We start from the raw sequence: 23,279 nt of genomic DNA, 5'->3' as shown, positions 1-23,279 counted from the left end.
CGCCGATGGAGGGCTTCTCCTACACCGTTCCTCACCTCCGCCACTCGATCTTCTCCTCCACGAATCTATCGATCCTTTCTCCCTCGCCGCCGTGCCCTAGATTTGTCGACGCCGAGCTCTCCCGACCATGACACGCCACATTATGCCATCGGATCACCGTGAGCACCGGCGATGTTGCTCCTTCGTCTCCGGCTAGCCGTCGCTGTCATGTCTCTGTGCCCGATCCATGCCCTAACTGCCTCTGGGATTCTGATCGCGTCTTGATTCGGCACTGTGATCGACAGGCGAGGGTTTAGTTCTTGATCTTGTGCTCTTTTCTTGTTTGAATTATGCCATAGTTCATCACCAGATCAATACCTCTTGGATTCCAGATCCCTTTCACAGTATATCGTCATCTCTGAGATGGATAGGTTGCTGGATGGATTCCTTACAGAGAAGGTGACACAGATTTGCTGCCTAGCTGCCAAAGATGGGTTCTCTGCATGAATCAAAATCTGTTGGCACAGATATGGGGTGCTAGATTTGGAGACTATGGGATATTTTAGCTCCGACTATATTTTTTTAGCAATGGGTGCTTTGTTGGCGAGTTAACAGCAAGTACACAGATAAAGGTGAGTTCAGTGCTATGAATTAGGGTTTTAACAAATCCTTTGCTATATGATTGGATTTATGGATTAATTCTTGGATGAATTGGTTGTGGGTATTCTTTGTAGCTTCTTGGCAGTGAGTTGTAGGGTTGTCAAGCTATTGGAATTGTTGCCATACTTCAAGGTCAGTGCTCTTCTAGTGTTGTACCTTGGGTATTCTATTAGTATGTTGCAAAATTGAGTTTTGGATTGATTTTTGGAAGGATAGGTGCGTGTGTACTCTTGTAGCTTATGGACAGGGAGTCATAGGGCTGTGGGCTGCTGGATTTGCTACTGCCTCCCAAGGTAATTGATGTTCCAATGAAGTATCTCGGTTAATTTCATTAGTATGTGTTATTATGTGATTGTTTGGTTAGTTGTTGATGATGAGGTTAGGTTGATGTGGATTTATGATGGAGATTTGATTTTAGGATAGATTATTGTGGATTGATATTGTGGTGGTTCGGTTTGTTGATGAAGATGTTAGGTTGATGTGGATTTATGATGGAGATTTGATTTTGAGATAGGTTATTGTGGGTTGATATCATTATGAGATGAATTGATATTAGAGAGATGGATTTGTTATTGGATTAAAGGATGTGTTGATTTGGGGGATTAGTCAGAGTTCGGATTTGATTGGAGTGAACCTATTGGGTTAGGGATTTTATTTAGCTGTCTAATTCTTATGAATTTAGCTAAATAAAATATATATATATTGATTGATGCAGGACTTGGATTTGGGACGATCATCACGACGTGAGATTTATTTTATTAAGATCGACAGATTTAAGGCGGGTATTTCTTCCTTTGCCTCTATGTATTTTCTTTGAGCTTAGTGCATGGTTGTTGTTTGACGGATTAAGTTGCTTTACCTTATATCGTGTTCGTTTGTTGTTTTCCCTGCTTGATACTTTGCTTGAGCTTAGAGATGATCTAGTTTTATCATATACAGTCTCAACTTTTGATATCTACTCTGCTGGGATTACGCGTGTAGAGTATGTATAGTAGGGATTGTCGAGTTGTGGGATTTTACCATGCTGATTTTGCATATAATGTGGATTGTCCGTAGCTTGGTATGTGTTTTAGGAGTCATCATGTTGACCGTACATTTGCATGTTATATGTACACACGTGTTTGGTTGTGTACTTTTGGAGGAGTTGTGTTGATTGTATGTTTGTGGTTTATACACGTGTCTGATGTGTTTATTATTGGAGGATTCATGTTGATTGTACTTACGTTCTGTGCATATGTGTCCAGTGGCATTATTGGAGATTTTTGGTTGATTATACGTGTGTAGTTGTGTACATGTGTTTGGTGGGATGTGTGGATTTACCATGACGATTATATTCATGTTGTGGAGTGCTTATGTGGAGTTAGAGTTTGCATGGATGATGACGGTGTCTGTATCATGATTATATATATATCATGTTCATCATTCATTGCATACTGACGACTATCGTCTCCTTTGTAGTTGAGAGGGTTGTCAGTTTTTATAGCTGTCCACTCTACCACTGATGGAGTGTGGTAGCTGGGAGTGGAGCTATGTCCTGTCGCGCTTACTCAGCTGCTCATTGTTTTTACTCTGTCAGCCTCTACCACTCTGGAGTAGTGGATCTTGAGGGTACAGTAGTCAGGGGGCTTGAGTTGTGAGTGGTCAGGGACCCTTAGCTATGTAGTTAGATAACTACATAGTATACTGTCGCCTCAGTCGCTTTATAGCGGCTACGTGTGTGAGGCTTGTACGGTTTGTCACGGACCCAAGCCTCTCGGCCATACAGGGGTCGTGGTGTCAGGAGAGGTGGCGGGGGTGACCATGGAGCATGCATACACATTTGCATATGATGCGCGGTGCATCGGTGGATATATATTTGCATACATGCCTAGTAGATACTAGTTGCATGTGATTATGGTTGTTGCACTTGTTTGAGATATGATTGTTGCATATGGTTGTCATGCTGCATACATGTCATTTATTTTACATGTATATGCAGTCGTATTTATATTGCACAGGTGTCACGGGTATATCTGTTGCAGATCCAGTGAGTTTACTGATCATTGTACCATGTGTCAATTCCAGATTGGGTATGTATTTGTCATTATGTTAGTTGTGGTTTGTACAGTTTATATGTCAGGTTATTATGTCAGATATGTTTAGGTGCATTGATTATGATAGTATGATCATGTTGTTTATTCCCTACTGAGATTGTATACTTGTGATCTCCATGTTTGTTTATGTACCATGCACTATCTTTTCTATTACCCACTGAGTTACCTATACTCACCACCGCATGTATATCTTTATGTTTTCAGGTAGATGGTTGGAGTGTCGCTCGGAGTATCCTATCTGCCGGGTCCTACATCACATCCGAATGTCGTTTCTGGTTTTGTATATGTTTTATTTGTATTTGTTGTATTTGGTGGGTTGTTGTATTTGTTGTTGTGGTTGTTGTATAAAGCCTAGCCGGCTAGCAGTGTGTTGATTGTATTGTATTGGGCTTTCTGTTTTCGTTTTTCCGCTGTGTTGGTTTTTAGTACAGCCGTGTGGGCTGTTTTATATATAACTGCGTGGTTGTGATTGTTTCTTTCCAGCCGTGTGGGATGTTATTATAACTGCATGGTTGTGTATATAAATATTCCAGCCGCATGTGGCTGATGTATATTTTGTTTGTATTTATGCTTCAGATTGTCACCGGTACAGGGGAGGTGCTGCCGGATTTTTGTCTGGCAGGGACTCCTTTGGGGGCGTGACATATTATCTTGGTTGGGTACGGAGGGACAATCTTGGTCCCGCCTATCAACGCATGGGTGAGTAAAAACTCAATTAGATTGAGTACAACTAGTTAAATCAAGTTTAACTGTAGGCATTTATCCAATAGTTTGAAGATAGGACAAAATCATGTTTATATTAACTCTTGGGCGTATTAGCCAAAGCTAACTTGAGTTTTAATATAAATACGGATCTTGATCTTATATACAAGAGTTGCATAGAGATGTAATTGGTAATTAGTTACCCTACCAATCATACTAAGTCTTGGGCGATTTAGCCAAAACTAACTCAGGGCATAGTATGATGTGGATCTTGTCCCACATGAATTCTATAATTCAGTGGGAGCATCATTTAATTAAAGGCCTAATTAGATGATTAATAGAATATGATATTTATTTTCTGCATTTTTCTGTTGTAGATAACCATGACGTCAAATACGAACTCTTTCTCCCTGCGTTCCGTCCTTGAGAAGGACAAGCTCAACGGAGCGAATTTCCTGGACTGGTACAGGAACCTGAGAATCGTTCTCACACGGGAACGAAAACTGTACGTCCTGAAGCAGCCCATTCCTGAGGCACCTCCTGCCACTGCCACGCGAGCTAACCGTGATGCTTATAAGAAGCATCAGGATGACGCATTAGATGTGTCCTGTCTCATACTCGCGACCATGAACTCTGAGCTTCAGAAGCAATACGAGTTGATGGGAGCTTATGATATGGTTGAACATCTTCGTCAACTATATCAAGGACAAGCTAGGCACAAGAGATTCGAGATCTCTAAGGCACTGTTTCAGTGTAAGATGCAAGACGGGACTCCCGTAGGTCCATATGTACTCAAGATGATTGGGTACATAGAAAACCTACAGAGGTTGGGATTTCCCCTTGGCCAAGAGCTGGCCACTGACCTGATCATGCAATCCTTGCCAGATAGCTATAGTCAATTCGTTCTAAATTATAACATGAATGAAATTGACAAGCCACTGCCTGAGCTTCTGAGTATGTTGAGAACTGCTGAGATTAACCTTAAGAAGGTTAAGCCCAACTCCATTTTGACGGTGCAAAAGGGCAAAGGCAAGGGAAAGCCTAAAGGTAAGGGAAAGTCCCAAGCCAAGGGTAAAGGCAAGGCACTGAAACCCAAAGGAGGGGTCGCCAAGGATGCTACCTGCTTCTATCGCGGTCAGACCGGGCACTGGAAGAGGAACTGCAAAATCTACCTGGAAGATCTTAAGAAGAAGAGAAGTGAGACTTCCACTTCAGGTATATATGTTATAGAAGTCAAACTATCTATTTCTTCATCATGGGTATTAGATACCGGATGTGCTTCTCACATTTGTACTAATGTGCAGACGCTGAGAAATAGCAAGGCATTGACGAAGGGAGAGGTGGACCTACGCGTAGGCAATGGAGCACGGGTTGCTGCTGTTGCTGTAGGAACTTATTCTCTATCTCTGCCCTCTGGGCTTGTACTAGAATTGGATGATTGTTGTTATGTGCCTGCTTTGACTAAGAACATTATATCAGCTTCTTGTTTAGACAAGAAAGGCTTTTCATTTATAATAAAGAACTGTTCAGTTTACTTAAATGATATGCTCTATTGTAGTGCACCTCTAATAAACGAACTCTATATTCTAGACCTTGAAAACCCTATCTATAACACAAGTACCAAGAGGTTCAAGTCAAATGACATGAACCAAACCTATATCTGGCACTGTCGCTTAGGTCATATAAATGACAAACGCTTATCCCAGCTCCATAAGGATGGTTTGTTGGATTCATTTGATTTTGAATCATATGAGACATGCGAGTCATGCCTTCTATGCAAGATGACCAAGACTCCCTTTAGTGGACACAGTGAGAGAGCAACTGACTTGTTAGGTCTTATACATAGTGATGTATGTGGCCCTTTCAATGTCACTGCTAGAGGTGGTTATAGGTACTTCATTACATTTACTGATGACTTCAGTAGATATGGTTATGTGTACCTGATGACACAAAAGTCAGAATCCTTTGAAAAGTTCAAAGAATTCAAGAATGAAGTACAAAACTATCTTGGCAAGAGTATTAAGATAATTCGATCAAATCGAGGTGGTGAATACCTTAGCCATGAGTTTCGTGACTATTTAGCTGAGTGTGGGATTCTATCTCAACTCACTCCTCCTGGAACACCACAGTGGAATGGTGTATTCGAAAGGAGAAATCGTACCTTATTAGATATGGTACGATCTATGATGAGTCACACAGATCTTCCTATGTATCTTTGGGGCTATGCTCTAGACACAGCAGCCTTCATTCTCAACCGAGTTCCATCTAAGGCTGTAATAAAGACACCATATAGGATATGGACTGGGAGAGATGCTCAGGTGTCTTTTATGAGGATTTGGGATTGTGAGGCTTACGTTCGACGTCAAGTCTTGGACAAATTGGGACCCAAATCCGATAAGTGTTATTTTATTGGATATCCCAAGGAAACGAAGAGATATTACTTCTACATTCCCAGTCAACACAAGATAGTTGTGGCTAAGACTGGGGTATTTCTAGAAAGGGATTTTGTTTCTAGAAAGACTAGTGGGAGTACGTTCGATCTTGAAGAAGTTCAAGATGCGAACCATAGCACTGAAGCCTCGATAGAAGTTGAACTGGAACCACATGTTGGTTGCTACTCGGAAAACCCAATGGCTTCACTATACAAAAATTTTGTACGTGATCTGAACCTTTCCTAGCTACCATGTGTTCTTTTTAAGTTAAACTTGTATCTCCTGCGGAACTTAACACGTTTGACTCCAAGTTTAACTTATATGTTCTTTTAGGTTTAGAATTGGATCTCCTGCAAAACTTAACACGTTTGATCCAAATCACCTAGGTTATAAATTCAATTAAATATTAGTTTCCAAAATTAGCTTCCAGTACTACATGGTAAGGCACTTGGCCTTCTTGGATATAGGAGCAACCACCACCGACTAGACAAAGCCTTTTAAGGAAAGTTAATATTTAATTTCCTTATATAACTCTAGGTTAACCAAAAGGACCGATCAAATCACAAGGAAAAAAGAAAAGAACACAACATCGAAATTAAATTCGAAAAACAAGAATCGAATGCCTCTTGTATTTGGTATTTATACAAAGAAAAATTAACTAGTATGATGCGGAAATTAAATACTAGTTATACCACTTCTTTGTATGCTAAAAACCTAGAGATCTTCTGCCGTATCCCTCGCCTCCTCTTGGACGTTGTGTGGGCGACGATCCTCCAAGACGAACACCACCCGGAAAGCTTCTCCTCCTTCTCTAGAATTCGGCCACCACCACCACAAAGGAGCAAAAGAGAGCAAAGGGAAGAGAGGGAGAGGGGTCGGCCACTTGATGATCTCCAACAACACAATATCAATTGTTATGTTATTCAAGGCCTCCCCTTCCCCCCTTTTTATATTAGTTTCCCAACGGAAAATTATGAAAAGAGTTTTATAAAAAATTAGACTCATTCCTATTTCCTTTTTTTTTCTTTTTCTTTCCTTTTAATTAATCAATCCTAGATTGATTTATTAATTAAACAATTATTTGTTGATGTTTAATTATTTGACCGGCCCCTTGCATGGGCACCAAGCAAGGTGGTCGGCCACTTATTAAAAGGAAAAGAAAGAAAAATTTTTTATAAAATTTTAAAAGAAGAAAACTTCTAATAAAATTTTACAAACTCTCTCTTTTTTCTAATGTGGGTATTAAAAGGAAAGTTTTAAAATTTAAAACCAAGTTTTAAAATTTAAAACATCTCTAATAATATTTCTTTTTAAAAGAAAGTTTTATAAATTTTATAACTCTCTTTTAAAACCTTGTGACCTAATTTAAATTAGGAAAATTTTATAAATTTTTAAAATCTCTCTTTTTACAAATTGTAAATATATGAGGAAATTTAAAAATTCAAAAACAACCTTCCTAATTTAAATATTGTGGCCGACCCCCTTGCCCAAGGCAAGGGCCGGCCATTTCTAGAGAATATGTGGCCGGCCATTGCTTGGTCACCAAGCAATGAACCGGCCCCTTCTTGGACACCAAGATAGGCTTTTCTTTGGATGGACTTGAGGCTTTATTGAGGCTACAACAGGGACCTAGAGGAGAAATTGGTTTTGGCCTTCCGATGAGCTTGAGTATCCCGTGCTCGCCCCGAACACACAACTCAAGTTCATCGATAATAACTCATTCCACTAGAGAGTTATTACCGCACTACCGCACTACCGCACCAATCCCAAATTACATTATGGGCTCCTTCTTATCATGAGTGTGTTAGTCTCTCTGTGTTTAAGATTACGAATGTCCACTAATTAAGTGAGTTACTGACAACTCATTTAATTAATATCTAGCTCCAAGAGTAGTACCACTCAACTTTATTGTCATGTTGGACTAGGTCCACCTGCAGGGTTTAACATGACAATCCTTATGAGCTCCTCTTGGGGACATTCTCAACCTAGATAACTAGGACACAGATTCCTTCTATAATCAACAACACATACTATAAGTAATATCATTTCCCAACTTATCGGGCATATTGATTTATCGAGCTAAACCTCACCCTTTGATAAGTCAAAGAAATAAATATTAAATATACATGCTTGTTATTATATTAGGATTAAGAGCACACACTTCCATAATAACTAAGGTCTAGTTATTTTACTAAGTCAGTACAAAAAGAACTTACCTAATTGATCCTACTCAATACACTTAAAGTGTATCAGTGTAATTTATTAGTCAAGATAAACTAATACTTAATTACACTACGTCTATTCTGATGGTTTGTTCCTTTCCATCTTAGTCGTGAGCAACTGTTTATAATTTATAGAGAACCGACAACATGATCTTCTAAGTGTGACTCCACACTCCATGTTATCTACTATATAAATTAATTAAACAATTACATTTAACAAATAAATGTAAACATTTGACCAATGTGATTCTTTATTTCAAAATAAATGTGTACAAAAGCTAAACTTTTAAGTATACACTCCAACAATCTCCCACTTATACTAAAATTCTAAGCTTCCATATCTGTTGCCATACATCTGATTCCCATCCCCTCCACATGCCGATCAAAAGCTTTCGCCGAAAGGGCCTTAGTGAAAGGATCTGCCAGGTTATCTGCTGACGCTATCTTGGCGACGACAACTTCTCCTCGCTTGATGATGTCTCGTATCAGGTGGTACTTGCGCTCTATATGTTTACTTGCCTTATGGGCTCGTGGTTCCTTCGAGTTTGCAACTTCACCGCTATTATCACAATAAATTGTGATGATTTTGGGCAAACCAAGAATCATATCTAAGTCCAATAGAAAGTTCCTGAGCCATACTGCTTCTTTAGCCGCCTCAGAGGCTGCTACATACTCAGCTTCCATGGTTGAGTCCGAAACGCATTTCTGCTTAACACTCCTCCATGCAATGGCTCTGTTGGTGCAGTAAGCATCCGACGATCGAACCTCAGTTTTGATAATGGCAAAGGGATTCAAAGTTAAGACTCCTTGTTATCTAACGTGGTTAAATAAGGTTTTAGGAAAGTCCTAACTGCGGTTAGGCAAGGGAAAATCCTAAGGGGGGGTAACCTTAGGTCCTAGGGGGTGGTAACCCTAGGTGAAGGAAAATCCTAAGGGGGGGTAACCTGGAAAATCCTAAGGGGCGGCAACCTTAGGTCCTAGGGGGCGGTAACCCTAGGTGGAGGAAAATCCTAAGGGGCGGCAACCTTAGGTCCTAGGGGGCGGTAACCCTAGGTGGAGGAAAACCCTAAGGGGCGGCAACCTTAGGTCCTAGGGGGTGGTAACCCTAGGTGGAGAAAAACCCTAGGGGGCGGTAACCCTAGGTCCTAGGGGGTGGTAACCCTAGGCAGAAAGTCCAGTCGGTCTGGAGGACTGGACTGACATCAGGTAATCTCTCCTGAGGGGAGTAGGTGAGGACGCGTTCCCCATAGAGGGAACAGTAGGCGTCGGGTCGACCTAGGGTTTCCGGTCGGAAACCCGAAGTCAGACTCGGACAGTCCGGAGACTGTCTATACTTCTTTTATAATGTTTATTGTGCTAACTTTGTGTTGCAGGATAGTGTTTGGGACTAACATATCTTGCAGGTGCAAAGGAGCAACCTAAAGCCTCGGATGAACAGTGTCCGAGGCGCCTCCATGGAGCTTGGAGGCGCCTCGGGTGCAAGGCAAGGAGCTGGCTGCGAGAAGCTGTTCAAGGCGCCTTGGTGAACAGTGTAAGGCGCCTTGAACAGATGAAGGCGCCCTGTGAACAGTGGAAGGCGCCTTGAATCTGTGATAAGGTTCAACCAGTTCGCCCCTTATCTCCGCGGCTGACTCGGCCATTCAAGGCGCCTTGGTGAACAGTAGAAGGTGCCTTGAACACCCTTTATAAGGGGTTTCGACCAGCAGCTCTCTTCAACGAACTCCAAGCAATCCTTACGCTACAAGCTGCTCTAGAAACGCCCAGAAGTGCTGTTACAAGTCCCCGACAACCCGGAGCTTCAGATTCTGCTACTTTATTGTTGTCGATATAATTTATTTTAGTTCTTTCAATTGTAATATCTTATTGTACATTTTACGAGCTTATAGTTGTTGCCCACGGAAAGCGATCAAGGATCGCGGGCCTTCGAGTAGGAGTCGCCTTAGGCTCCGAACGAAGTAAAATCTCTCGTGTCTCTGTGTGTGTGTTTGTTCTTTATTCCGCTGCGTGTTTTTAAACTCCGATAGTTTTCCGATTTGAAAAAGAAATAGCCACGAGCGCTATTCTCCCCCCCCCCCTCTAGCGCGTCTCGATCCAACAGGCTCCACCTCCTAAAGTAAACACATAGCCTGATGTAGACTTACTGTTGTCCCTATCTGATTGGAAATCTGAATCCGTGTAACCCACAGGGAGCAAATCGTCTGCTTGGTAAACTAGCATATAATCTCTAGTCCTTCTCAGGTACTTTAATATATGCTTTACCGCAGTCTAATGTCCTTGTCCAGGGTTACACTGATATCTGTTAACCATGCCCATAGCAAAATAGATATCAGGTCTCGTACATAGCATTGCATACATTAGGCTTCCTACAGCCGAAGCATAAGGAACTGCTTTCATGTCCTCTATCTCCTTTGATGTCTTCGGAGACATCTCTTTAGATAGAGCTACTTCATGCCTAAAAGGTAAGAAACCTTTCTTGGAATCCTGCATGCTAAAACGAGCAAGAATTGTATCTATATATGAAGCTTAGGACAGACACAACATTCTTTTCTTGCGATCTCTTATAACTTTGATCCCAAGGATGTGCGCACATTCTCCTAAGTCCTTCATATCAAATTGTTTGGACAACCATACCCTTACATCCGATAATACCTTGACATTGTTGCCAATTAACAAAATATCATCTACGTATAGTACAAGAAATACCACCACGTTTCCGTTACACTTCTTGTATACACAAGACTCATCCGGACACTGAATAAATCCATATGACTGGATTAGTTCATTAAACCGGATGTTCCAAGACCTTGAAGCTTGCTTCAGTCCATAAATGGACCGATTGAGCTTGCACACTAGATGCTCTTTGCCTTTTTCAATGAACCCTTCTGGTTGCTTCATATGGATGTTCTCTTCAAGACTTCCATTAAGAAAAGCTGTCTTGACGTCCATTTGCCAAATCTCATAATCCATATGAGCAGCAATGGATAAGAGTATCCGGATAGACTTAAGCATGGCTACCGGTGAAAAGGTCTCCTCATAATCGATTCCCTCTTTCGGAGTGTACCCTTTTGCAACAAGCCTAGCTTTGAAGGTTTCTACCTTCCCGTCTGTCCCTCTTTTCCTTTTGTAGATCCACTTGCATCCAACGGCTTTTACACCATCGGGTGGTTCTACAAGATCCCAGACCTTATTAGAGTACATAGACTCTATTTCAGAATTCATTTCCTTTTGCCAAGATGTTGCATCTATATCTTGGAGTGCTTCATCATATGTTCGGGGATCAGGTTCATTTTTACCCGGGATCAAGTCCGAAGACTCTCCCAAAAACATGAATCTATTAGGCTGCCTTGCAACCCTCCCACTACGACGAGGCACTGTCTGTGGTTGTGTATCATGTGTAACACGTGTTGCAGTCTCTTGTGGTACTTCATCTTGTACTGTTGGTACTGAAGTAGACGTGTCCTCTCTAAGTTCTTCTAGAACAATTTTACTACTGGATTTGTGATCCGTTATATAGTCTTCTTCTAAAAACTGGGCATTGGTGCTAACAATGACCTTCTGGTCTTTAGGACTATAAAATAAACTACCTTTCGTTCCTCTGGGATACCCCACAAACACGCGAACTTCTGTACGAGATTCTAACTTATCAGCATCTGGTTTCAGCACATGTGTTGGACTACCCCAAATCCGAAAATGTCTTAGACTGGGCTTTCGCCCATTCCACAATTCTGTGGGAGTAGAAGAAACTGATTTAGAAGGTACTAAGTTCAGAATGTACACTGCCGTTTCTAGAGCGTATCCCCAAAACGAATTTGGTAATTCTGAATAACTCATCATCGATCTAACCATCTCCATAAGAGTCCTATTCCTTCATTCTGCCACACCATTCTGTTGGAGTGTACCAGGTGCGAACAATTGGGATTGAATCTCGACCTCTGATAAGTAATTCCTAAACTCTCCTAAGAGGTATTCGCCACCACGATCAGACCATAGTGTCTTGATACTTTTACCTAGACGTTTCTCCACATCAGCCTTGTACTCTTTGAACTTATCAAAGCACTCAGACTTGCGGCGCATTAGGTAAATGTATCCATATCTTGAATAATCGTCTATAAAAGAGACAAAATATTCAAAACCACCTCTTGCCTGGACAGACATAGGACCACACAAATCAGAATAAATCAATTCTAACACTTCTTTGGCTCTATACCCCTTGGCCTTAAAAGGCCTCTTGGTCATTTTACCTTCCAAGCAAGATTCACAAGTTGGAAAATTTTCCAACTCTAATGAACCCAAGAGTCCATCGGCTATAAGCCTCTGAATCCTACTTAAGTTAATATGACCAAGCCTTAGATGCCAAAGATATGCTTGGTTCATTTCCGAAGGTTCTTTTCTCTTATGAGAGTTAGAAGATGTGTTATTAATTTCCATATTATGCTTTGTGGGAGAAATTGGATTTAAAGTATACAAATTGCCAACTAATGCACCAGAACAGATAATCACTTTATTTCTCTTAATAACTACATCATTACTAAAGGAAACTGAATATCCATCCAAAAACAGTTTAGAAACTGAAATTAAATTCTTTCTAAAACTGGGTACATAAAGACAATTTCTTAAAACCAAATTTCTATTCCTATTAAAAGATAAGTAGACATCTCCCACTGCAACAGCCGCCACCTTAGTAGCATTGCCCGTGTAGATGGTAATCTCTCCTTCAGATAGTCGTCGGGTTTCCTGGAACCCCTGTAAGGAATTGCAGACATGATCAGTGGCTCCCGTATCTACACACCAGGTACTGCTAAACATGTTTCAACAACTAGAGTATGAGATATACCTTTATTGTTTTGTTTCCTACGAGGACAGTCCGCCTTCCAGACTGCTTGCAAATAAAGCACTTACCCTTCGGCTTTATTCCACTTTTTGTCCTGCACCTTGAGGTTTATTCACCTTCTTTCGAGCCATTTTGTTTCTTCTTCTTCTTGCCTTCGCTTAAAAGTAGAACCATTTTCAGATAGTGAATTTGAGAATGTTGACGAAACAACCTTTCGCCTCAAGTTCTGTCGAAGTTCCGCCAATGAATACATCCTTTTATTCATATTATAGTTCAAACGAAAATGCTCTCAAGGCAGTGTTTGGAGGATGATATCGACCTGGGTTTCCCCATCAATTTCCCCTCCAAGAACTTGTATTTCGTTTAAGTAAGCTATCATCTTGAGAATATGATCCCTCACGGGAGTCCCCTCAGTCATGGTGGCGGTCATCAGTTTTCTCATTGCCTCTTGCCTAGCAGCCCGATTCTGATGTCCGAAGAGTTCCTTGAGATTCTTCATTATATCATAGGCTGTTGGTAAGTCCTGATGCTGATGTTGCAATACATTTGACATCGAAGCCAAGATGTAACACCGCGCCATCTCATCAGCTTTTACCCATTTACTATGATACTGAATCTCCTCTGTGGTAGAATCATTGCTAGGTGTTTCTGGGCATTCCTCTGATAGTACAAACTTATAGCCCTCAGCAGTAAGAACAATATCCAGGTTCCTTTTCCAATCTATGTAGTTAGGACCAGTAAGTCTGTTCTCTTTTAGTATGATGACCAGTGGGTTGAAAGTCATCCTAAGAATCACAAATAACTTTTGGTCAGAACTCTAAATTTAGAATAATATTGATTCCTCAAACAATACTATTTTAAATTAACCAACACCTCAAAACACCGTGAATTTTGTATGCCACGATAGTGTGGACGTATACAAATTCAACATTTGTAAAAGGAGTGTTTTACCCATTAATTTTATTATCTTGTCAACCTAACTTTTTAACAAATAAAATTAATAGTTGGTTTACTTTGGTCACACGAATAATAGCAGTGACTCCGATGGGGAGGATACTATTAGACGTGCCTAAGTGTGTACCATTACTTGACACTAAGTCCATTAATAAGATTGTGCCCCTTTCGATGGGGAAGATCACATGCTCTTAATTAACTTCCTATAGTCATCCTAAGAATGGAAGTTTAATCTAGTGATCCGCAAACAAGCTCATCCGATATGGAGGAAGGCACTCGGAGCCAACGAGCAAGCTTGTTGCATCACTTATAAACCAGTAATGGAGACCATGGAATTTATTTAAAAATAAATCCCTCTCCCACTTAATTATTTAAAGTGAGGAATTTTGACTATGCTAGCCTACTAAACATGCATACTAACAAGCACACACAGTCACAGCATAAAAAGCAATAAATAGAAAAACTAATTTTCAACTATTATGGTTTTTATCTATTGCTGTCCTCCGTGTGTCGCCAACCCTAGCTGCTGCCATCTTTGGCCACTGCCACCGGGTCTAGTTGTCGCATCCATCTTGCCCCTTGTTCCGCTGCATCTCTGATCCTCAAAAAGGTTCCACGCCTTGCAAGATTCGATTTGCGACATAAATAGAATTTTACATTTTTCGATCCTATATTCCTCGAAGGAATGTACATGTGAACTAGATCGAACATAAAATAAAAATTTACATCCATCGATCCTATATTCCATAAACGGAATGTACATGTAACTAGATCAAAAAATAAAATCCTAATAAAACTAAATACAGCTCCTGCTGTATTTTATAATACAATCATGCACACATAATAAATGCCCTTAACATGTCCAAGGGTCCAATCACACACATAATAACTATAAGCCATAATAGTTGGATCCTGCATCCACAAAGTTAGCACATCCTACTATTAACCTGACTAAATTATGTATGACATGTGCATAATTAAACTAATACCAAACACACAGAGGCAAAACCTCGCTCTGATACCACTTGTTGGTTGCTACTCGGAAAACCCAATGGCTCCACTGTACAAAAATTTTGTACGTGATCTGAACCTTTCCTAGCTACCATGTGTTCTTTTTAAGTTAAACTTGTATCTCCTGCGGAACTTAACACGTTTGATTCCAAGTTTAACTTATAGGTTCTTTTAGGTTTAGAATTGGATCTCCTGCGGAACTTAACACATTTGATCCAAATCACCTAGGTTATAAATTCAATTAAATATTAGTTTCCAAAATTGGCTTCCAGTATTACATGGCGAGGCACTTGGCCTTCTTGGATATGGGAGCAACCACCACCGACTAGATAAAGCCTTTTAAGGAAAGTTAATATTTAATTTCCTTATATAACTCTAGGTTAACCAAAAGGAACAATCAAATCACAAGGAAAAAAGAAAAGAACACAACATCGAAATTAAATTCGAAAAATAAGAATCGAATGCCTCTTGTATTTGGTATTTATACAAAGAAAAATTAACTAGTATGATGCGGAAATTAAATACTAGTTATACCTCTTCCTTGTATGCTAAAAACCTCGAGATCTTCTGTCATATCCCTCGCCTCCTCTTGGACGCCGTGTGGGCGATGATCCTCCAAGACGAACACCACCCGAAAAGCTTCTCCTCCTTCTCTAGAATTCGTCCACCACCACCACAAAGGAGCAAAAGAGAGCAAAGGGAAGAGAGGGAGAGGGGTCGGCCACTTGATGATCTCCAACAACACAATATCAATTGTTATGTTATTCAAGGCCTCCCCTTCCCCCCTTTTTATATTAGTTTCCCAACGGAAAATTATGGAAAGAGTTTTATAAAAAATTAGACTCATTCCTATTTCCTTTTTTTTCTTTTTCTTTCCTTTTAATTAATCAATCCTAGATTGATTTATTAATTAAACAACTATTTGTTGATGTTTAATTATTTGACCGGCCCCTTGCTTGGGCACCAAGTAAGGTGGCCGGCCACTTATTAAAAGGAAAAGAAAGAAAAAAATTTTCTAAAATTTTAAAAGAAGAAAACTTCTAATAAAATTTTACAAACTTTCTCTTTTTTTCTAATGTGGATATTAAAAGGAAAGTTTTAAAATTTAAAACCAAGTTTTAAAATTTAAAACCAAGTTTTAAAATTTAAAACCAAGTTTTAAAATTTAAAACATCTCTAATAATATTTCTTTTTAAAAGAAAGTTTTATAAATTTTACAACTCTCTTTTAAAACCTTGTGGCCTAATTTAAATTAGGAAAATTTTATAAATTTTTAAAATCTCTCTTTTTACAAATTGTAAATATATGAGGAAATTTAAAAATTCAAAAACAACCTTCCTAATTTAAATATTGCGGCCGGCCCCCTTGCCCAAGGCAAGGGCTGTGCATTTCTAGAGAATATGTGGCCGGCCATTGCTTGGTCACCAAGCAATGAACCGTCCCCTTCTTGGACACTAAGATAGGCTTTTCTTTGGATGGACTTGAGGCTTTATTGAGGCTACAACAGGGACCTAGAGGAGAAATTAGTTTTAGCCTTCTGATGAGCTTGAGTATCCCGTGCTCGCCCCGAACATACAACTCAAGTTCATCGATAATAACTCATTCCACTAGAGAGTTATTATCGCACTACCGCACCAATCCCAAATTACATTATGGGATCCTTCTTATCATGAGTGTGTTAGTCTCCCTGTGTTTAAGATTACGAATATCCACTAATTAAGTGAGTTATTGACAACTCATTTAATTAATATCTAGCTCCAAGAGTAGTACCACTCAACTTTATTGTCATGTTGGACTAGGTCCACCTACAGGGTTTAACATGGCAATCCTTATGAGCTCCTCTTAGGGACATTCTCAACCTAGATAACTAGGACACAGATTCCTTCTATAATCAACAACACATACTATAAGTAATATCATTTCCCAACTTATCGGACATATTGATTTATCGAGCTAAACCTCACCCTTTGATAAGTCAAAGAAATAAATATTAAATATACATGCTTGTTATTATATTAGGATTAAGAGCACACACTTCCATAATAACTAAGGTCTAGTTCTTTTACTAAGTCAGTACAAAAAGAACTTACCTAAATGATCCTATTCAATACAGTTAAAGTGTATCAGTGTAATTTATTAGTTAAGATAAACTAATACTTAATTACACTACGTCTATTCTGATGGTTTGTTCCTTTCCATCTTAGTCGTGAGCAACTGTTTATAATTTATAGAGAACTGACAACATGATCTTCTAAGTGTGACTCCACACTCCATGTTATCTACTATATAAATTAATTGAACAATTACATTTAACAAATAAATGTAAACATTTGACCAATGTGATTCTTTATTTCAAAATAAATGTGTACAAAAGCTAAACTTTTAAGTATACACTCCAACACCACAAAGTGTTGTGGATGATGTTATTCCACAAGGAGTTGAGGAACAACAACCAGTTCAAGTAGACCTACCTTTTCGCAGGTCTGATAGGGTGTGTCGTCAGCCTGAGAGATATTCATTTCTCTTGTCTGACCATGATGACGTTGTGCTCATTGAGGATGAGCCTACCTCCTATCAGGAAGCTGTGATGAGACCGGATTCTGAGAAATGGCTAGAGGCCATGAGATCTGAGATGGAATCCATGTACACTAACCAAGTATGGACTTTGGTTGATCCACCTGAAGGGGTCAAACCCATTGGGTGTAAGTGGGTCTTTAAGAGAAAGATTGACATGGATGGAATTATTTATAAGGGTCGCTTGGTAGCTAAAGGTTTCAAGCAAATTCATTGTATTGACTATGATGAAATCTTTTCTCCAGTAGCGATGTTTAAGTCCATTCGGATCATGCTTGCTATTGCAGCGTACCATGATTATGAGATCTGGCAGATGGATGTCAAAACCACGTTTCTGAATGGAAACCTGCTCGAGGATGTGTACATGACACAACCTGGGGGTTTTGTAGATCCACAGCATACTGGAAGAGTATGAAAGCTGCATAGGTCCATTTATGGACTAAAGCAAGCTTCTCGGAGCTGGAATCTTCGATTCGATGATGCAATCAAACAGTTTGGTTTCATCAAGAATGAAGATGAACCTTATGTCTACAAAAAGGTTGTTGGGAGCACAGTTGTCTTCCTTATATTGTATGACGATGACATACTACTCATTGGGAAAGACATCCCTTTACTGCAGTCTGTCAAGACTTGGCTAGGGACTTGTTTCTCAATGAAGGACTTAGGTGAAGCATCCCGCATTCTAGGCATACAGATCTATAGAGATAGATCTAAGAGATTGCTTGGCCTAAGTCAGACTATATACATTGACAAGGTACTACTACGGTTTGTCATGCAGAACTCCAAGAAGGGATTTCTTCCGATGTCACATGGTGTGAGTCTTTCGAAGACTCAAGGTCCCTCTTCTAGAGAGGAGAGAGACCGCATGGATCAGATCCCTTAGGCTTCAGCCATAGGATCTATCATGTACGTCATGCTATGTACTCGTCCTGATGTCTCGTATGCTTTGAGCATGACGAGCAGATACCAGTCAGATCCAGGTGAAAGTCACTGGATATCGGTCAAGAATATTCTTAAGTACTTGAGAAGGACTAAAGAATATTTCTTGATATATGGAGGTGATGACGAGCTAGCTGTAAAGGGTTATAGTGATGCTAGCTTCCAAACTGATTAGGATGATTATCGATCGCAGTCAGGGTTCGTGTTTTTCATAAATGGTGGTGCGGTGAGTTGGAAGAGTTCGAAGCACGACACAGTAGCTAATTCTACAACAGAGGCCGAGTATATTGCTGCATCAGAAGCAGCAAAGGAGGCAGTTAGGATCCGCAAGTTCATTACTGAGCTTAGGGTGGTTCCTAACATAATTGATCCCATAGAGCTCTATTGTGGCAACAATGGAGCAATAGCGCAGGCCAAGGAACCTCGCTCATACCAGCGGACCAAACATATACTACGGCGCTTCCATCTCATTCGAGAGATCATCGATAGAGGAGATGTGAAGATTTGCAGAGTACCCACTGAGGCTAACATCGCAGATCCCTTGACCAAGGCTTTGGCACAAAGAAAGCATGATAGTCACACTAGGTCATTAGGCCTTAGAGCCTACACTGATTAGCACTAGTGCTAGTGGGAGATTGTTAGTTAGAGCCCTAGAACCAATCATTTGATGATTGTTGTATGGACTCATTGTATCATATTTCTTATATATATAAAGGCATTTGTTTTGGTTATTATACTTACTTGTATTGTGCCAAATAACTAAGTATAATAGCGTCCTTGAGTAGAAGGTTCTTACCTATATCAATCGATTAGTTGAATCGATAGTGAGATGATATAGGAAACACTACTCTTAATCATTCCTAGTCGAGTATTAACATTCAGGGACAATGTTAATGTGACGAGACTAGCATGTAGGTCAACTCGATGACTTGATCTCACAAGTTATGGATATAGAGATATCAAGTTGACACATGGGTATGCATTGGAGAATGTATACTGAATGACCCGCCAAGAGAAAGTATCATGGATCGTTATATGAGTGTCATATACTTTCTCATGTGGCTATTAGTATGACTACTAGTCATTGGACCTGAAGTCACCATGGTTCCCTACATAAGGAGTTACGTACTTTGGCTTCATCAAACGTCACCCATAACTGGGTGGACTATAAAGGCGATTACTGGGTATGTAACAAATTATGTGGAGAGATGTGAGTGATGTAGATGGGATCTATCCCTCCTATATGACGAGAGAGACATCGATATTCTTGATAGAGTGAGACCACTAAGTGCATGGTCATGCCCAAATGAGTCAATATGAGATATTGAGCTCATTTGATTGAGTGAGTCTACTTGGAGTTCAAGATTTAGATTGATTAGAGGATGACACGGTCTATGCCTCATATTAATCAATCTAGATGTCAAGGATAGAAGGACACTTGTCATATATTGTGAGGAGTCATAATTAGTAGTCATAAGGTGATGTTGGATCTCAACATTCTTGTAACTTGGGTAGTAATGATGTGTTGATAGATATCGCTCATTACTTATGCTTCTAAATGGGTTTAGGAGCATTGCCAACATTACAAGAACCTATAGGGTCACACATAAAGGGCAATTAGATGGAGATTAGGTTCATTTGATGAACCTAAAGGATTAGGTTCATGTGATGAACCAAATTGGATTAAGAGTAATCCAAATTAAGCTAATTGAGTTGGACTCAATTTGGTTCATGTGTTAAGTGAGTCTAATTTGGACTTAGACTCATTTAATTAATTTAATTCAATGAATAGAGATTCATTAAATTAAAATTGACTTAAACCAATGGTTAGATTAGATCAACCAAGGGAGAGAAGTGGTCAAGTTTGACTTGGCTTAAGAGGAAGATGAAGGGTCAAGTTTCACTTGACCATTTACCACCTCATTGGTGAGTTGGCAAAGAGTGGGCCAATGATGATGCTCCACATCATCATGGTTGCTTAAGTGGGATGCCACCTCATGGGAGTTACCAAGAGTTGTGACTCTTGGCATTCCACGGAGGTTATAATCCCTCTTAATGTGGCCGACCACATGAATTCATGTGTAAGTTTCATTTTGTGTTGAAACCTCCTTCTTCTTCCTCAAGCTCTCATCTTCTTCTCCCTCTCTTCCTCCTTGCCGTGACCATCAAAGGTACTAGCACACCTTTTTGTTTGGTTTCTCCATCTCTTGCTTGTGTGGATACACATAGAGGAGTATCTACTTTGATACTCTCGAGATCCGGCGAACCTTGGACGAGTGGGATTAAGCGAAGGGCTTCGCATCAAGGGTAAATTCTTATCTTGTAGATCTAAAGTAGATCTAGGCTTAGAAAACTCATACGTGAAAGTTTTTATGAAATTTTAATCTTCGCACTAATCCGGTGGCATGGGAATTTCGGGGTTTCTGCAATGCAAAAAGCGGTTTTTGCGGCCCGAAAAACCCAACAGAGCCTCAGATCCATTCCTGGTCAGGTCTCTAGAGGAAGCCCTGGTCAGATTTCCAAATCTATTCCTAGACAGACCTCCTGATCCAATCCTGGACAGGCCTCAGACGGCTTCCTGGTCAAGCTCTCTGTCGAGATTCCAGACTCTCGACTCAGCGTGAGTTATAAGTGAGCATGCTCTCACGCCTCCAAACTCTCGCCTTAGCGTGAGTTATAAGTGGCCATGCTCTCATACCTCTAGACTCTCACCCCAGTGTGAGTTATAAGTGAGTATGCTCTCACACCTCTAGACTCTCGCCCCATAGCAAGTTATAAGTGAGCTTTCTCTCACGACCAACAACCTCTCGGTCGGGATTCCAGACTCTCGCCTCAACGCAAGTTATAAGTGAGCATGCTCTCACACCTCTAGACTCTCACCCCAGCATGAGTTATAAGTGAGCTTTCTCTCACTACCAACGACCTCTCAATCGGGACTCCAGACTCTCACCCCAATGCGAGTTATAAGTGAGCATGCTCTCACGCCTCCAGACTCTTGTCCCAGAGTGAGTTATAAGTGAGCTTGCTCTCATGACCAACGACCTCTCAGTCGAGATTCCAGACTCTCGCTCCAGTGCGAGTTATAAGTGAGCATTCTCTCACACCTCCAGACTCTCGCCCCAGAGCGAGTTATAAGTGAACATGCTCTCACGCCTCCAGACTCTCGCTCCAGCGTGAGTTATAAGTGAGCTTATTCTCACGCCTCCAGACTCTCTCCCTAGTGCGAGTTATAAGTGAGCATGCTCTCATGCCTCCAAACTCTCGCCCCAGAGTGAGTTATAAGTGAACTTGCTCTCACAACCAACGACCTCTCGATTGGGATTCAAGACTCTCACCTCAGCGCGAGTTATATATGAGCATGCTCTCATGCCTCTGGACTCTCAATCCAACACGAGTTATAAGTGAGGTTGCTCTCACGACCAACAACCTCTCGGTCGGGACTCCAGACTCTCGCCCCAGTGCGAGTTATAATTGAGCATGCTCTCATGCCTCCAGACCCTCGCCCCAGTGCGAGTTATAAGTGAGCTTGCTCTCACGCCTCCAGACTCTCGCCCTAGCGCGAGTTATAAGTGAATTTACTCTCACGACCAACAACCTCTAGGTCGGGATTCCAGACTCTCGCCCAGTGCGAGTTATAAGTGAGCATGCTCTCACGCCTCTAGACTCTCGCCCAATGTGAGCTATGAGTGAGCCTGCTCTCACAACCAATGATCTCTCGGGTGTTGGTTGATACTCGGAATATTGTACCGGTTCCCCTGTATAAAAATTTTGTACAAGTCCTGAACCATTCCTAATAACCTATTGTGTTCTTTAGAAATTAAATTAGGAATCGTAACCGGAACTTAACATTATTGATTCCAAATTTAATTTATCTGTTCTTAGAGGTTTAGACTTGGATCGCAAACGATACTTAACATTATTGATCCAAATCCACCATGTTACAAATTTAATTAAATATTAATTTCAGAGATCGGCTTCCAGGTTAAACATGGCGAGGCACTAGGCCTTCTTGGGTATGGGAGCATCCACCACTTCCTAGACAAAGTCTTTTAACGAAATTTAATATTCAATTTCCTTATAGTAACCTTAGGTTTAACCAAAAGGAACAATTGAATCACAAGATAAAAAAAAACAAAAGAACACAAACTCGAATAACAAATTCAAAACCTAGAATCATATGCCTCTTGTATTTGGTATTTCAAAATCTATACAAAGAAAACTAGTATGATGTAGAATAGAATTACTAGTTATACCTTTCTTTGTAAGCAACAACCTCTTGATCTTCTATTGTATTCCTCTTCTTATCTTGGACGTCGTGTGGGCGACGATCTACTGAGATGAGAACCACCCAAGCTTCCTTCTTCTCCAATCAAGTTTTGGCCACCACAAGAACTCCAAGAGAATATGAGGAGGTTCGGCCACCACTAAGCTCCAAGGGATGCTAAGAAACAAGACCTCCTATCTCTCCTTCTTCCTTTAGCAAGATCCGACCACCAACCAAGCTCCTTGAGATGAAGATGCCGCCGGCCAAGGAAGAAGAATAGGAGAGGGAGAGAAAGAGAGGAACCGGCCACCAACCAAGAAAGAGAGAAATAATAGAAGAGATATTATTATGAGGTGAGGCACCTCTACCCTCTCTTTTATATTCCTTGGTCTTGGCAAATAAGGAAAGTTTTATTAAAACTTCCTTATTCTCTTTGCCAATGAAAGGAAAGTTTAATAAAATTTCCTTTACAAACTATATATGGCCGGCCACCTTAATCCCTCCAAATAAGGAAAGTTTTAAACACAAAATTAAAACTTCCTAATTTGTTTCTGGAAATTTTTAAATAAAAGTTTTTCTTTTGAAAATTCCCTTCATGGTTGGTCATAAAAGGAAACT

At 40.4% G+C, this 23,279-nt stretch overlaps 1 long non-coding RNA gene across 1 annotated transcript; it reads left to right on the top strand.

Moving 5' to 3' along the window:
- The first annotated feature begins 380 nt into the window (after positions 1 to 380).
- On the top strand, positions 381 to 1,418 carry LOC121968168. Its single transcript, XR_006107977.1, has 4 exons — positions 381 to 611; positions 714 to 771; positions 856 to 932; positions 1,355 to 1,418. It is a non-coding gene; the product is annotated as an uncharacterized LOC121968168 (long non-coding RNA).
- Positions 1,419 to 23,279: the final 21,861 nt, after the last annotated feature.

This window comes from Zingiber officinale, chromosome 3B (assembly GCF_018446385.1).
Source record: "Zingiber officinale cultivar Zhangliang chromosome 3B, Zo_v1.1, whole genome shotgun sequence".
Taxonomy (NCBI): domain Eukaryota; kingdom Viridiplantae; phylum Streptophyta; class Magnoliopsida; order Zingiberales; family Zingiberaceae; genus Zingiber; species Zingiber officinale.
The sequence above is the reverse complement of the archived record's forward strand: the minus strand, read 5'-3'. Positions and strand labels throughout refer to the sequence as shown.